This window comes from Pleurodeles waltl, chromosome 6, assembly GCF_031143425.1.
Source record: "Pleurodeles waltl isolate 20211129_DDA chromosome 6, aPleWal1.hap1.20221129, whole genome shotgun sequence".
NCBI lineage: Eukaryota > Metazoa > Chordata > Amphibia > Caudata > Salamandridae > Pleurodeles > Pleurodeles waltl.
The window spans coordinates 808186689-808201698 of NC_090445.1; positions in this window are offsets into that span (position 1 = coordinate 808186689).

Here is a 15010-nt window from a genome sequence, read left to right on the forward strand (position 1 = left end):
CCTTGCCTACGGAGTCGCTCCCCCTGCGTGACATTGGCGCCAAAAAACAAATCCCCGGTGCCTAGTGGTTTCTGCCCCCTTGGGGGCAGATTGACCTAAAATTGGCCAATCTGCCCCCAGGGGGGCAGAAATGGTCTAAATACAATTTGCCCCCCCAGGGGAGCGACCCTTGCCTGATGGGTCGCTCCCCATCTCTAAAAAAAGAAACAAAAAAAAAAAAAACACGAAAAAAAAATTGTCCTGGCGCCTAGAGTGTTCTGCCCCCCCCCCCCCGGGGGCAGTTCGGCCTAATAATAGGCCGATCTGTCCCCCGGGGGGGCAGAAATGGCCTAAAAAAAATTTGCCCCCCCAACCCCCACCCCCCCCCCCCGGGAGCGACCCTTGCCTACGGGGTCGCTCCCCCTGCGTGACATTGGCGCCAAAAAACAAATCCCCGGTGCCTAGTGGTTTCTGCCCCCTTGGGGGCAGATTGACCTAAAATTGGCCAATCTGCCCCCAGGGGGGCAGAAATGGTCTAAATACAATTTGCCCCCCCAGGGGAGCGACCCTTGCCTGATGGGTCGCTCCCCATCTCTAAAAAAAGAAACAACAAAAAAAAAAAACACAAAAAAAAAATTGCCCTGGCGCCTAGAGTGTTCTGCCCCCCCCCCGGGGGCAGTTCGGCCTAATAATAGGCCGATCTGTCCCCCGGGGGGGCAGAAATGGCCTAAAATAAATTTGCCCCCCCAACCCCCACCCCCCCCCCGGGAGCGACCCTTGCCTACGGGGTCGCTCCCCCTGCGTGACATTGGCGCCAAAAAACTAATCCACGGTGCCTAGTGGTTTCTGCCCCCTTGGGGGCAGATTGACCTAAAATTGGCCAATCTGCCCCCAGGGGGGCAGAAATGGTCTAAATACAATTTGCCCCCCCAGGGGAGCGACCCTTGCCTGATGGGTCGCTCCCCATCTCTAAAAAAAAAAAAAGATCACAAAAAAAAAAAAAAAAAAAAAAATTTACCCTGGCGCCTAGAGGTTTCTTCCCCCCCTGGGGGCAGATCTGCCTAATAATAGGCCGATCTGCCCCCAGGGGGGGCAGAAAAGGCCTTCCCAAAAAATTGCCCCCCCTGGGAGCGACCCTTGCCAAAGGGGTCGCTTTGTTGCGTGACATTCGCGCGCAAAAAAAAACTCCCTGGTGTCTAATGGTTTCTGCCCCCCTTGGGGGCAGATTGGCCTTATCAAAATAGGCCAATCTGCCCCCAAGAGGGGCAGAAATGGCCTAAATATATATTGCCCCGTAGGGGAGCGACCCTTGCCTAAGGGATCGCTCCCCACCTAAAAAAAAAGAATTCATCACAAAAAAAATAAAAAAAAATAAAAATGGTCCCTGGTGCCTAGAGGTTTCTGCCCCCCCTGGGGGCAGATCGGCCTAATAATAGGCCAATCTGCCCCCAGGGGGGGCAGAAAAGGCCTTCCTAAAAAATGCCCCCCTGGGAGCGACCCTTGCCCAAGGGGTCGCTCCCTTTTGCCAATTTCAAGAAGAAAAAAAAAAATCCCTGGTGTCTAGTGGGGTTTCAAAAGCCGGATTGCAAGCAATCCGGCTTTTGAAACCTGTGAGAGACTTCAAAGGGAAGGAAATACATTTCCTTCCCTTTGAAGCCTCTCGGGGCCTCCCCCATGGGATTGAAAAAGAAATGCAAAAGCATTTCTTTTTCAATCGCGCTGGAAGCTCTGCTTCCAGCGCCATGGGGGAGACCCTGTGACTAATCAGCGCGCACTCGCGCGCTGACGTCACAGGGGGGGTTGGGGGGGTCGGGGGTGGGAGGGGAAGGGCTTCCCCTTCCATCCCTGACTTGGGGGGGTGGGGGGGAACCCCACAGAGGGAGCGAGAGCGCTCCCTCTGGGCTCTGTGCACAGGACGTAATGGTTACGTCCTGGGCACAGCAGCACTGTGCCTCAGGACGTAACCATTACGTCCTGGGCACAGAAGGGGTTAAAGAAATATGTGTGATTAGTGCAGGACAGCTAAGTCTTACAAACCTAAACTCTAACAGTAGTATCATACGTACAATCCCATTGTTATAGCTGCCAATGGGCACTCAAGGAGGGTGTAATTGAATGCATATCTAAAGGATGTACTGTATATGTCAGATGTGCTAGGCATACTCTGCAGATGTTAGATGTGAGGAAATAAACAAAGTGTACATGATGTGTGCATGCTGCATACCTTATAGTATTTTCACTTGTCTTCACATAGTTATCCTGCCATGAGAAGAGTGAGACAACCACCAGTGTACCATCTGCTAGTAGTCCTAGACACCATGGAGGAAAGGCATGTCATCCAGACATAGGCACTCATTCTGACCTTGGCGGTCTTTTCGCAAGACCGCCGAGTTACCGCCGCGGTAAAGACCGCCGACCGCGGCGGTATGCCGCTGCGCGTATTCCGACCGCTGGGAGCGTTCTGCCGGAAAACCGCCAGCAGCCACACTGGCGGTCGGCGGGAAAGTGGAGACTGGTCAACCTCCACCGCCACGCCAGCAGAACACCGCCCCCAGATATTACGACCCACATTTCTGTGTGGCGGTCTTCTGTTGGCGGTCTTCTGTTGGCGGTCACGTCCCTATGGCTCCCGTCGCCTCCCGGAGGACCAACGCACAAGGTAAGTTGATCGTCTGTGAGGGGAGGGGGTGGGGGGTGTTGTGTGATGTGTGCGTGCATGGGGGTGTGTAGAGGGGGTGTGTGAGTGCGTGCATGCGGGCGGGGGGTGCTGCTGTGCCTATGGGCAATGTGTGTAGTTCGGCGGGTGCGCATGTTGGCATGTATGTGTGCGGGTATGTGCCCCCGTTGTGTATGTGTGTGTGTAGGGGGTGTGCATATGTGCATGTTGGGGGTGCGTGCATGTCGGGGTGCGTGTATGTGCATGTCGGGGTGGGGGGGGCAGGGGGTCCGTACCACCTCTGGGGGGGTGGAGGGTGTGGGGGTAGGACTCGTGGGGGGTAGTGGGGGGTGGGGGAGACCCCTATCAGTGCCAGGGAAGGAATTCCCTGGCCCCGAAAGTGCCTACCGCCATGGTTCGCATGGCGGTTCCCGACCGCCAAAAACCGCGGCGGTAAGCAGGGTCATGATACGGTTGGCGGTCTTGGGTCGACCGCCGGGCCGGAGTGCGCAAACTCCAGCCCGTCGGTCATGACCGCCGTGGCGGTCGGAGTGGGAAAGTGGCGGTCGATTGCGGCGGTGACCGCCGCGGTCAGAATGCCATTTTTTGGACCGCCGGTCTGTTCGCGGTCCGACCGCCGCCTCTCCGCCGACCGCCAAGGTCAGAATGAGGGCCATATTGTCTTAATCATCATAACATCATGGATCTTTTTACTCAGTTGGAGCCAGATATGATGCCTGCCATTCGCAATCCCTATGGCATGCCCCCCATCGTTCAAGTCTTGCCAGTGCTATACTTCCTGGCAACATGCTCCTTTCAGAATACAGTGGCTCTAACAGTAGGGATGCCTCAGCCCATGTTCAGTCTGGTTTTGAAGGATGTACTGTGTGCATTGTTGAGACACCTTGACAGCTACATCAGGTTTCCCCACACAGCGGATTTGGCCTCTGTGAAGGCAGACTTTTATGAAATGGGACACATGGCTCATGTGGTAGGAGCAATTGATGGCACCTATGTAGCCTTGGTCCCTCCCAGTGCCAATGAACGGGTGTAGAGGATCAGGAAGAACTACCACTCAATCAACATTCAGGTGGCGTGTCTGGCAGACCAATACACCTCAGAAGTCACAGCCAGGTATCCAGGTTCTGTGCATGATCCGTATATCATGCAGAACAGCAATGTTCCACAGCTAATGACATAACTCCGCAAAAGAGAGGGCCTGGCTGATTGGTAAATGTCTATTGTAGTGTGTGTTTGTGATTTCTGTCTCCTGTCATCACAATATCTTAAGTCCCACATACATGTTTGTGGTATTTGACCATTGTGTTCACAGCTGACTCAGGCTATCCAAACCGTCCTTGGCTGTGGACACCAGTGAGGTACCCAACTACGCCAGGAAACGTCTGTTAGAACGAGGCCCACAGGAGGGCAAGGTGTGTAATAGAGCAATTATTTGGGCTTCTGAGGCAAGATTTAGGTGGCTGGACCTATCTGGAGGAGCCCTCATCTACCGACCCTGCAAGGTATGCCAAATAATCATTGCCTGCTGCATGCTCCACAATCTAGCCCATAGATGTCAGATACCATTGATAGCAGATGAGGAGGAGGCAGTTAGGCCTGTGGCTGAAACTGATGATATGGTAAGTGATGAAGAACCAGAGGATGATGGAGCAGGGGACTCTTGGGAAGATCTCATCAATCAGTACTTCAACTTACATACATGTATGTGAAGTGGGCCTTTAGTTGTGATGAATGTGTACAACTAGAAGAAGATGGCTGCCACTACACCTCATTTCTTGCTTCATCAGAGCGGGTGAAAGGAACTTCAATACCTATGTGTAAGTTGTGGATGCAGACTGATAGATTGTAATGTGTACAGGACAGATGTTCAGCTTTTTTATGTATTGTTACAGCAGATGCTAACATACACTTCTTGTAAAGACTTCTCAGATGTGAGGTATGTTCCATGCACTTTCTTCTCCTCTTTTCCTTTCACTCACTGATTTAGCTAGATCCTGTTTGGCTCTGCAACCTAGTTTTAAGTTATTCTGTGTCAGTAAGTAACGGGATTTGCTGATAGACATGAGAGGTGTACCTGACAGATACCTGGTAATATGAGGTTAGTTTCAGTGGGGTAGTACCTTGATAGTTTATCCTTCATAAAAGTGGGGCCGGTAAATGCTTAGTCCTTTTCTTTTATCTATGGGTTGAGAGGATGTTAAATGGTGTATAACGTGTCAGGTGAGGTTTCTGGCACATGTGTGAAGGTTGGATCATGGCCTCTCACTTCACAATGGGTGAAATACTCTGTGATGGCCATGGAACCTAGCTGTGTTTGTGTTCTAACTTTGCAATCCAAGGTGAATGCAACTGTATACTGACATAGGTGAGTGACAATCCTACAGGTATGGGGCTAATGTTGGTGTATATTTTCAGTACTGGGTTCCTCTGTAATGTTCTTTGTGTGTTCCATGGGATATGTTATTTAGCAGCTATGGTATGGGTATGTGAAGAGCCTATACGTGGTGATAGAGAGGACCTATCTGTGTGCTTTGTAGATAGTTTACCATGTGCCTGACTTCTGTAACCTTTGTCATGCTCTGTTTCCTGAAAGCAATATTGGCTATTCAAAATTGTAAACCTGGACTTCAACCTCTTACACATCTGTCCTGTGACATTTCTGTAGTAATGTGTCTCCTGCTGAAGGAGCCTCCACATGATGAGCATTATATTGGCCGTTTGATACAGGGGAGCATGACCAGACCACAGTTGGCAAGCATAGCTATTGCACATTGTGCAGATTGTAAAGGACACATACACAGTTGCTCTGTTCAAGTGTGATTTATTGTGCTTGTCAAAAGACTATCAGTGATAAAATTACTAAATAAATGAACATAAAAGTGATGGGTGAAGTCATGGTGGATGAATTCATCAGAGTAACTGCTACACCAGTTGGTTACACAAATCCAGTGCCCTTGTACAATGGGAATATGGAGTTAGGTTTCTGTGGAACACAAGGGTGACAAATCAGGAGAGGTCACTTCCTGGCAGTGGGTCTGGTCTTGGCATCTGCTCCTGTTGAATGTCTGGATAGATGTCCATGTTTGTGGGGCTGTTCTTCAACTACAGAGGGATGGGTGTCTGAGGAATGGTCTTCCCCTGGCTGGGTCTCCAATCCACTAGCTGCTGCAGATATAGATGGGACAGATGTAACAGTGCTAGTGGAAGGGGCCTGCTGTTGTTTGGAGAAGGTAATCAGGGTGGTGTTGATGTCCATCAACACCCCTGCATTGGTAGCCATGTGTGCATTTTGTGCCTGGAACCACTGCATGACATCATGGTGATCTTCCCTCAGCAGTCTTCCATTTTCCCCCAACATTTCAATGATTTGGCCCATTCTGTCTTGGGAACTTTGGAAAGTCCCATTGAGGTCCCATCTTCTGGCCCGCAACATCCCTCCCAAGCACCCTAGCCCCATGTGCCTCTGCCACTGGAACAGTGTGCCCAATCCCAGTGGTTGCAAGTCCATCATTGCCAGGGGTGGCAAGGTTAGACTCAGGTACTGATACTGTGGGGAACACAATAGATTGAACAGTCCTTGGGCCACAGGTTGGGGAATAAATGGCTGCCTGTGAAGTAGATGCAACTGTGTTGGGAGGTGTTGATGTGGGCAGGGTGAGGCTGAGAGTCGTTGTTATGACCAGGTGTCCCAGATGGGCCAGATTGTTCTTCAGTGTCCATGCATCCAAGGATGTTGTCCTCACTGAGGGCTTCATCCTGAGGGGGACTGACAGTCTCAGTTATCCTTAACTTGGTGGCATAGGCAAGGTTACCTGTGGAGGGAGTTAGACAGAGTTCAGGTTAGAAAATGTGTTTGGTTCCCTTTGAATGAGATACAGACTTTGGCTTGACATGAATCCCTGCAATGATATTGACAGCTACCGTACAGCATACATTAGTTGTACTTACAAATCTGTGTCTTGCTTCCCTTACTCCATGTTGGGAGCGGTCATACTAATTGGGTACAAATTTTAGTGCAGTTGCAATATGATGACTGCCTGATATGTGACATGATTGTTATGACTGTTATGCTATGTTACCTAGTGTAGAGACAGGCTAGCCAGATGTCACACAAGAATGATGTCCTTGAGGGAACAGGGGTCTGCAGGGGTAAGTGTCCGTAAGTATGTGTTGTACATGTGCATTGACTCTGCCATCTTCCTTACCAACCCAGGTCTGGCTATTTCTGGATTGGTAACTGTGATCTGTGGCCATTGGGAATGATGACTGAGCTGTAGCTGTGTTTTGCTTAGGTTGCTGTGTGTGTGTGCCCTTGCATTGCTGTCATTGCCATGTGCTGGTAGTCACTAGTACAAACTAGATGGTGTAGCCAGTACTTTGGTTATATATGCATAACATGTGATGTGCACTACCCAAGTTTTCACAATGATGGGTTGGTTCATTCTGGGAGTCATAGTGATCTGATCAGCCTGTAGTTAACGTGCCATTTCCAAGGGATGTGAGGGCAATTGGGCTGAGTGGAGAGGTGGCATGCAAGAGAGGGGCGTTAGGTGATTAGGTGAGAGATGTAATGGCTACATTAGTTAATTAGGGAGGATTTGGGTGGTGAGGAAGCATGCAGGACTTGTAAATTGTGCGACCTGAATGATGTGGGTACTTACCAGACTCCAGTCCCCCAGGTATTCCAGTCAGGCCTTCAGGATGCAGTATGTCCAAGACCTTCTCCTCCCAAGATGTGAACTGTGGGGGAGGAGGTGGGGGCCCACCGTCAGTCTTCTTCATGGCTATCTGGTGCCTGGATGCCATGGAACGGACCTCCTTCTCCTGTAGGTCATTCCACCTCTTCCTTCTGCTTGGATGACTACCTACAGAATTGACCCTGTTGAATATCCTTTGCCACAACTCCATTTTCCCACCAAGACATGTTTGTTGGATTTGTTCTGCGAACAGGTGTGGCTGTACCCTGACTATTTCATCCACCATGACCCTCAACTCATCATCAGTGAAACGTGGGTGTTTTTGTGAGGACATGGTCGTGGTTGTGTAGACTGTGTGTGGGGGTGTTGTGAGTGTAACAATGCAGTGCTGGGTAATTAATGAGGCAGGGTGTTGCGATGTGAGTTTCAGATGGTAGTTGCGGATTGTGTGTGCTAGTTATGTGTGTATTGTGAGAGTGGTGCTGATGTGTGGTGTGTGCTTAGTAAAATGTTTATGTGTGCCTATAGTGTACAAGCATGAAATCTTCTCTTTTGTGAATCTCAGGGAATGTATATGGCGTTCTGGATGCAAATGATTGTGGGTTGTGTAGGGGAGTCCTGTATAGTGCAGTGAGTAGGTGTGCCGGGTGTGTGGATGTGTGTCAGGTGTGGCATATTCAAACTCTCCAATGTGGTGTTCTGGCAGAAGTGAGTTGTGACCACCGTGGTTCGTACTGCCAATGGTTTCTGCCATGGAATAACTGCTGTGGTGACTTCTGCCTTGAAATCTGATGGGTGGATTTTTGTTGGTTTGGTGGTGCTGGTGCTGGTGCTGGTGCTGGGGGCCACCTCTTTCCCATCCTCCAGTGTCCTGGCAGTTTTGGAAATTTGGCTGTTTTCTTGGAGACTTCACAGTGTGGGTCATAAACGGCAGTCAGATTACCACCGACATGGCTGTTTTTTGGCAGCTGTCACTGTAGCGGTGTTGCCAAAAGACCGCCAAACTTGTAATGAGGCCTTATGTGTATCTTCATATTAAAAGTCCTAGCACTCCAAACAGTTTACCTCATGGGTGCGCCAAACTTTATTTGACTCTGAACTAAAAGCCCTCATGTTTGTATTCTTGGCAAGCTTTTTGTGTTAAGAACCTGGAAAAAACTTCTGAGCAGACAATTGTGATTCTCGAATTTTGAATTGAAGTTTGTTGCATTGTACATTCTGCAGAGTGCCCAAAAACTCTGGCTTTCCTTTCCCAAACAAGGACCCTCACTCTAATCAGGGTAAGTCACACACAATCTAAATTATCCTGTGCCCACCCTCTGGTAGTTTGGCACTGAGCAGTCAGGCTTAACTTTGAAGGCAATGTGTAAAGTATTTGTGTAATAAGTCATACAATACCACCATATAGCACAATAAAAATACACCACAGAGTGTTTAGAAAAATATATAATATTTATATGGTTAAATGCAGGTCAAAACAAACAAAGATGCAATAAGTAAATGTAGAGATATCACTGAAAAGTGATATAAAGTATCTTAAGTCTTTTAAAAGCAAAGAAAGTCTCTTTCAAGCACAAAGCACCTGGTTTGAGTGAAAAATCTCCACAAAGAACCTCAGAGAAGGAGAAGCGTGGAAACAAAGGGTTGTGCGTCGATTTCTTGGGCTGCACATGGCAATGCATTGTTTAGTTTTCAGGCAGGGACGGCTGTGTGTCAATATCCGGTGCTCAGTCGTGGATCCTCTTTGGGTTGCGGGGTTTTCAGACACCCCGGGACGGTGCGTGGATTTTCCTGTGCTGGCAGAACAAAGTCACAGGAGCTGCGTCAATCCGGTGGGCATTACGTCGATTTTTCTACTGCACGGCAGGTGCTGCATTGATTCCTCTCTGGAAGTCGGGCTGTGTTGCTCCGGCTCGGCTATGCATCGATCCAGTGGGAGGTGCGTCGAATTTCCGGTCGCTACGCTGGCACTGCATCGATCTTCTTGTTGCGAAGTCAGGCTGCATCGTTCCGGTTCAGCGTGCAGTGAAATTTTCACCGTGGTGCAGGCTGTGCATCGTTTCTGGCAGGCTGTGCATTGGATTTCACTGCACAAGGAGTCCTTCTTGAAGAGATGAAGTCTTTTTGGTCCTGAGACTCCAGGGAACAGGAAGCAAGCTCTATCAAAGCCCTTGGAGAGCACTTCTTCACCACAGAGCAGCAAGGCAGCAGGGCAACAGCAAGGCAGCAGTCCTTCACAGAAAGCAGTCAGGTGAGTCCTTTGGACAGCCAGACAGTTTTTCTTGGCAGGATGCAGGTTCTGGTTACAAGTTTCTTCTCCAGGAAGTGTCTGTGAGGTAGAGTGTCTACCCCAAAAAGTGCCTAAAGTCTGTGGTTTTGGGTCCTCTTCTTATACCCATTTTGGCCTTTGAAGAAGGCCTATTTAAAAGGAAAGTCTCACTTGTTTGTGAAATCCTGCCTTGCCCAGGCAAGGCCTCACACACACACTGCAGGGGGTTGGAGTCTGCATTGTGTGAGGGCAGGCACAGCCCTTTCAGGTGCGAGTGACCACTCCTACCCTCTCTCCTAGCAGAGATGGCTCATCAGAATCTGCAGGCTACACCCCAGCCCCCTTTGTGTTACTGTCTGGAGAGAGGTGCAAACAGCACAACGGTCAGACAAACCCAGACAGGGAGTCCACAAACAGTCACAAAAATGGTTCAAGCAAGAAAATGCCCACTTTCTAAAAGTGGCATTTTCAAACACACAATCTCAAAACGAACTTTACTAAAAGATGTATTTTTAAATTGTGAGTTCAGATGTCCCAAACTCCACATGTCTATCTGCTCCCAAAGGGAAGCTACGCTTTAATCATGTTTCAAGGCAGCCCCCAGGTTAAACTGTGAGAGAGATAGGCCTTACAACAGTGAAAACCAAGTGTGGCAGTATTTCACTGTCAGGATATATAAAATACATTAGTATATGTCCTACCTTTACCATACACTGCACCCTACCCATGGGGCTACCTAGGGCCTACCTTAGGGGTGTCATGTGTGGGAAAAGGGAAGGGTTAGGCCTGGCAAGTGGGTACACTTGCCAAGTCAAATTTACAGTTTAAAACTGCACACACAGACACTGCAGTGGTGGGTCTGAGACATGATTACAGGGCTATTTATGTGGGTGGCACAACCAGTGCTGCAGGCCCACTAGTACCATTTGATTTACCGGCCCTGGGCACCTCTAGTCCACTTTAATAGGGACTTACCAGCAAATCAAATATGCCAACCATGGATAAACCAATTAATAGTACAATTTACACAGAGAGCATATGCACTTTAGCAATGGTTAGCAGTGGTAAAGTGCTCAGAGTTCAAAAGCTAACAGAAACAGGTCAGGAAAAATAGGAGGAGGGAGGCAAAATATTTGGCCTTGCAAAATGGGCCAGGTCCAACAATCGCGATACTGCGCTCTGCCAAGTCCATAATGAAGCCCTGCTGCAGTTTCAGGGCATGATGATCTCACTGTACCAGACTTTACTCCGATTATCCAGGGAGCTTGACGAAAATATTCTGAAGTGAACAGCCTATTGCAACGATCTGGTCTGGGCTATGAGATGCTCTAACCTGTCCACTGGCGCATCGCAGTGAAAGGTTAAGCCCATGTTTTTAGCACCCGAGCGGAGGCCTCAATCTTCCTTCAATAGCAGAAACTTGACAAGGCTGCTACCGCCCGTAGCCCTCACAAGGTTCCCTGAGATTCTTGCCCGCTGCGTCGTGTGGGTGCCTCGCTGGAGTGAGACCCTCAGTACTGGACATCGTTGGTAATACTTTGTTAAATGGACCTGCTCACAATCTGTCATTGAAAGTGGCCTCCGTGAACTGATCTGCTACACTCCTAGCCATTGTTATAATTGAAGGAACTGCACTAAATGTTGCTAGTTTATTACTTTCACATAAGGTGGCTGTTAGACTTGGCATGCTTGGCGTGGCCTCCCCTATCTTTATGCCTCTGCTTCCAGGTTGTTGATGTGTGCTCGACTCTGTTTTTGCTGTTTTTGATAATGTGGGCACTTTACTACTGCTAACCAGTGCAAAAGTGCTCATATGAAAAATGTATGTGTAATTGACTTATCCATGATTGGCATATTTGATTTCCTAGTAAGTCCCTAGTAAAGTGCACTAGAAGTGCCCAGGGCCTGGAAATCAAATGCTACTAGTGTGCCTGAAGCACTGGTTGTGCTACCCACCTGAGTAGCCCTTTAAACCTGTCTCAGACCTGCCACTGCATGTCTGTGTATGCAGTTTTAAACTACCAATTTGACTTGGCAAGTGTACACACTTGCCAGGCCTAACCCTTCCCTTTTTATACACGTAAGGCGCCCCTAAGGTGTGCCCTGGATAGCCCCTTGGGCAGGATGCAGTGTGTTAACGGTGGGACAGGTACTGATGTGTTTACATGTCCTAACAGTGAAATACCCCTGAGTTTAGTTTTCATTGTTGCAAGGCCTATCCCTCTCTTAGGATAACATGGGGGCTGTCTTTAAATAACTTTAAAGTGCAGATTCCCTTTGGGAGCAGATAGAAATTTGGAGTTTGGTTTCTCTGAACTCACAAGTTAAAAATACATCTTTTAGTGAAGTTGGTTTTTAGACTGTTAGTTTGACAATGCCAATTTCAGAAAGTAGGCATTTTCTTGCTTAAACCATTCTGTGACTCTGCCTGTTTGTGGATTCCCTGTCTGGGTCAGTTTGACAGTTGGGCTGTTTGTGAATCTCCTTAACACAGTGAGACAAAGGGAGCTGGGGTGTAGCCTGTATTGCCATCTGTGCTAGAGTGGAGGGAGGAGTGGTCACTTACATCTGAATGGGCTGTACCTGCTCTCTCACAATACAGTCTCCAACCCCCTGGGGCCTGGTCTGGGCAAGGCAGGATCTTGCAAGCAAGAGAGACTTCCCCTTGAACTTTATCAACTTCAAAGGCAGAAGGAGGTATAAGTAGTGGACCCAAAACCCCATACTTTAGATTTCTTCAAAATCACTTCTGGAACCAAGAGGAACCTTTGCCAAGGAGAACTGAAGAGCTTAGGTGTGCTGCCCCTGCCTGTGACTGGGCTTTCTTGGGCTATCCTGCAGTTCCTGCTTCTGCCTGTGAAACGGGACAAAGACTGAACTTCGTGCTATAATCCTGCTTGAGAAGAATCTCCAAAGGCTTGAACTGAGCTTGCCTCCTGTTTTGAAGTCTCAGGGCCATCGAAGACTTCCTCTGCTAACACCTGGACTCTCTGCTGAGACCCCTGCTCTGGCAAGTGATGTCCTATCCAATCTCTGGGCCCCTGGAAAGTGAAGTTGACAGACAAGAGCTGAAAATCCATGCACAGAACGCCATGCAGGGAATGTTTTGACTTACCATCTGCAATGTGCCTGTTAAACGGCGCACCACCGGCTTCATGGATAAAATCGACGCTCCATCTGCATCGTGGCTGGGAGATCGATGCATCGTGGCTGGAGAAATGGCATGCAACACCTGCTTGCGGCTGCTGATAATGATGTGAACTCCAGGCACCACAGTTTTCTAACACTGTGCAACAGGATTTTCCACTCATTGTCCCTGGGCATCAAAGTCAATCCGACTCTGTGAGGATCTAAGGTGCCCCGTCTGGAAATCAACGCATCACTCTCTTCAGAGGGAGCAAAATGTTGCATCGCCGAACTGACCGAAGAAGCGATGCACGGCCTCCCTTGTGAGGAAGGAATCGACGCATCACTGCCTTTTCCGACACACACTCACAGTGCAATTTTATTTTTTACGCTAACCAGGTACATTGTGCAGAATTAACATTACCATTGTTTTCTATGGAGCAAGCCCACATTTACACCTTTTAAGCGCTGCATTTGTGTCATTTTTTGACACAAAAGTGGGGCAAACTTACAAAATACAATTACTGTGCTTTGTTGCCATGTGGCCCTTTTGTACTTTGGAATGGCCATTGGCCCATTCTGCACATTGATGCCTGCATTTGCTTTCGATTTGACATTATGGTAGCTGTTGGCATCAAATTACAGTGTTCGTTCATTCTCATTGTGGGCCTTGTTTTAATGTAACCCGGGTCCTGTGACATTTGTATACTCTGCAGCTGGTTCAGTGTATGGTGTGTGTGTGGATGGTATGTTGTGTGTGTGTGTGTGTCACTCTCCTTTTCCTCCCTCCCTCCCTTGTGTGCTAGGCGGCTGTACTCACTGTCGTCGTCTTCGTTGGCGTTGGTATTCCAGGAGAGCCATGGCGTGGTAGAGCATCGGGAAGACTTGAAGTTCCGGTTCCATGGCGGTAGCAGAATCTCCTGTGTCCCTGAAGGTGAGTTTTTCATTTCCTGTACTGTGTTTCTGCCAGGCTTTTGATGGTGTTTCTACCGCCCCAGAAATCCTGGTTGTTTTCTATGTCATAATATGGTGGGCGGTACCTTGAATTCCGCATGGCTGTTGATGGCCACCTGCATGGTCAGTGGTGTTAATGCCCTGGCAGTTGGTGTGGTACATTGTCTATCAATGCGAGATATCACGGCCAAGGTCACAATATGGTGGTATTTACTGTTGGAGGTATTACTGCCACTTTAACAGTCACCAACAATGTCATATTGAGGGCCACAATGATTAAGTGTACATTACTTGACCATATATTACTTGGCTTTACTTTTTCTATTTTTTGGACTTTTTCTTGCTTCCATATTTCTGGTGATCTTTTTATTGATTCTTGAATTCTTCATTGGGAACTCTTTTTCTGCCTTGGAACTTTGCACTTTTTGATTTGCCATCATGTCTCAATCTGGAGATGCACCAGCTGAAGCTGTTTTTGAACTAGGGAAACTGGAACGGGTGAAACAGTTCTATAAGGGTATTGCCAGTCGCATTAGGAGTTCCACTAGGAAGGAGAAGCTACAAAAGGCACTGGAAGCCTGAGTGACAGCCACAGAGGCTGGGAGCACACAGAGGAGGAGGATGAGGATGAGGAAAGGCAGAGTATACACAATGGTGTAGTGGGTGGACCTGTTATGCCTGGGAGGAGGGTCTCCAGGGCAGGTAACAATGTGTCATCCAAGGGTTTGACTCCTGAAGAGTTGCAAGACAGACAGGCAGAGAGGGCTCATCAGTTGGAGTTAGAGAAGCTGAGGATGACAATAGAAGAGAAGAAAATTCTACTGGTTCATGAGCTTAGTTTGAGGGAACTAGATCAGAGGAGCCAGTCTAGTATAAAGGGTGGCGGCAGTACCACAGTGCAGCCTCAGAGGAGGGTGCACATTCCTAAAGTCCTAGTGAAGGGTTACAAGAGGGAAGCTGACATATACTTGTGGTTTAAGGGGTATGAGTCTGCTCTCCACATGGATCTGGTTCCTGAAGCACGTTCGGGGCGGGTCTTCGGAAGCATTTAGAGATAGAGGGGAGGGATACTATGACATCCTCAAAGGATCCTCAGGGGATCACTTACTCTATCATTAATTACACCCTACTCACAAGGTATGGTCTCAACCCCGAGCAGAACAAGGACAAGTTTAGGTCCTACAAAATGAAAGAATCCCAAACATGGTTAGAATGTGTTGACTCTTACTGCAGGTCACTGGATGGTTGGGTGAAGGGCAGTAAGGTAACAACTTTTGAGGTGCTGTACAAGTTGATTGCTTGGGAGCA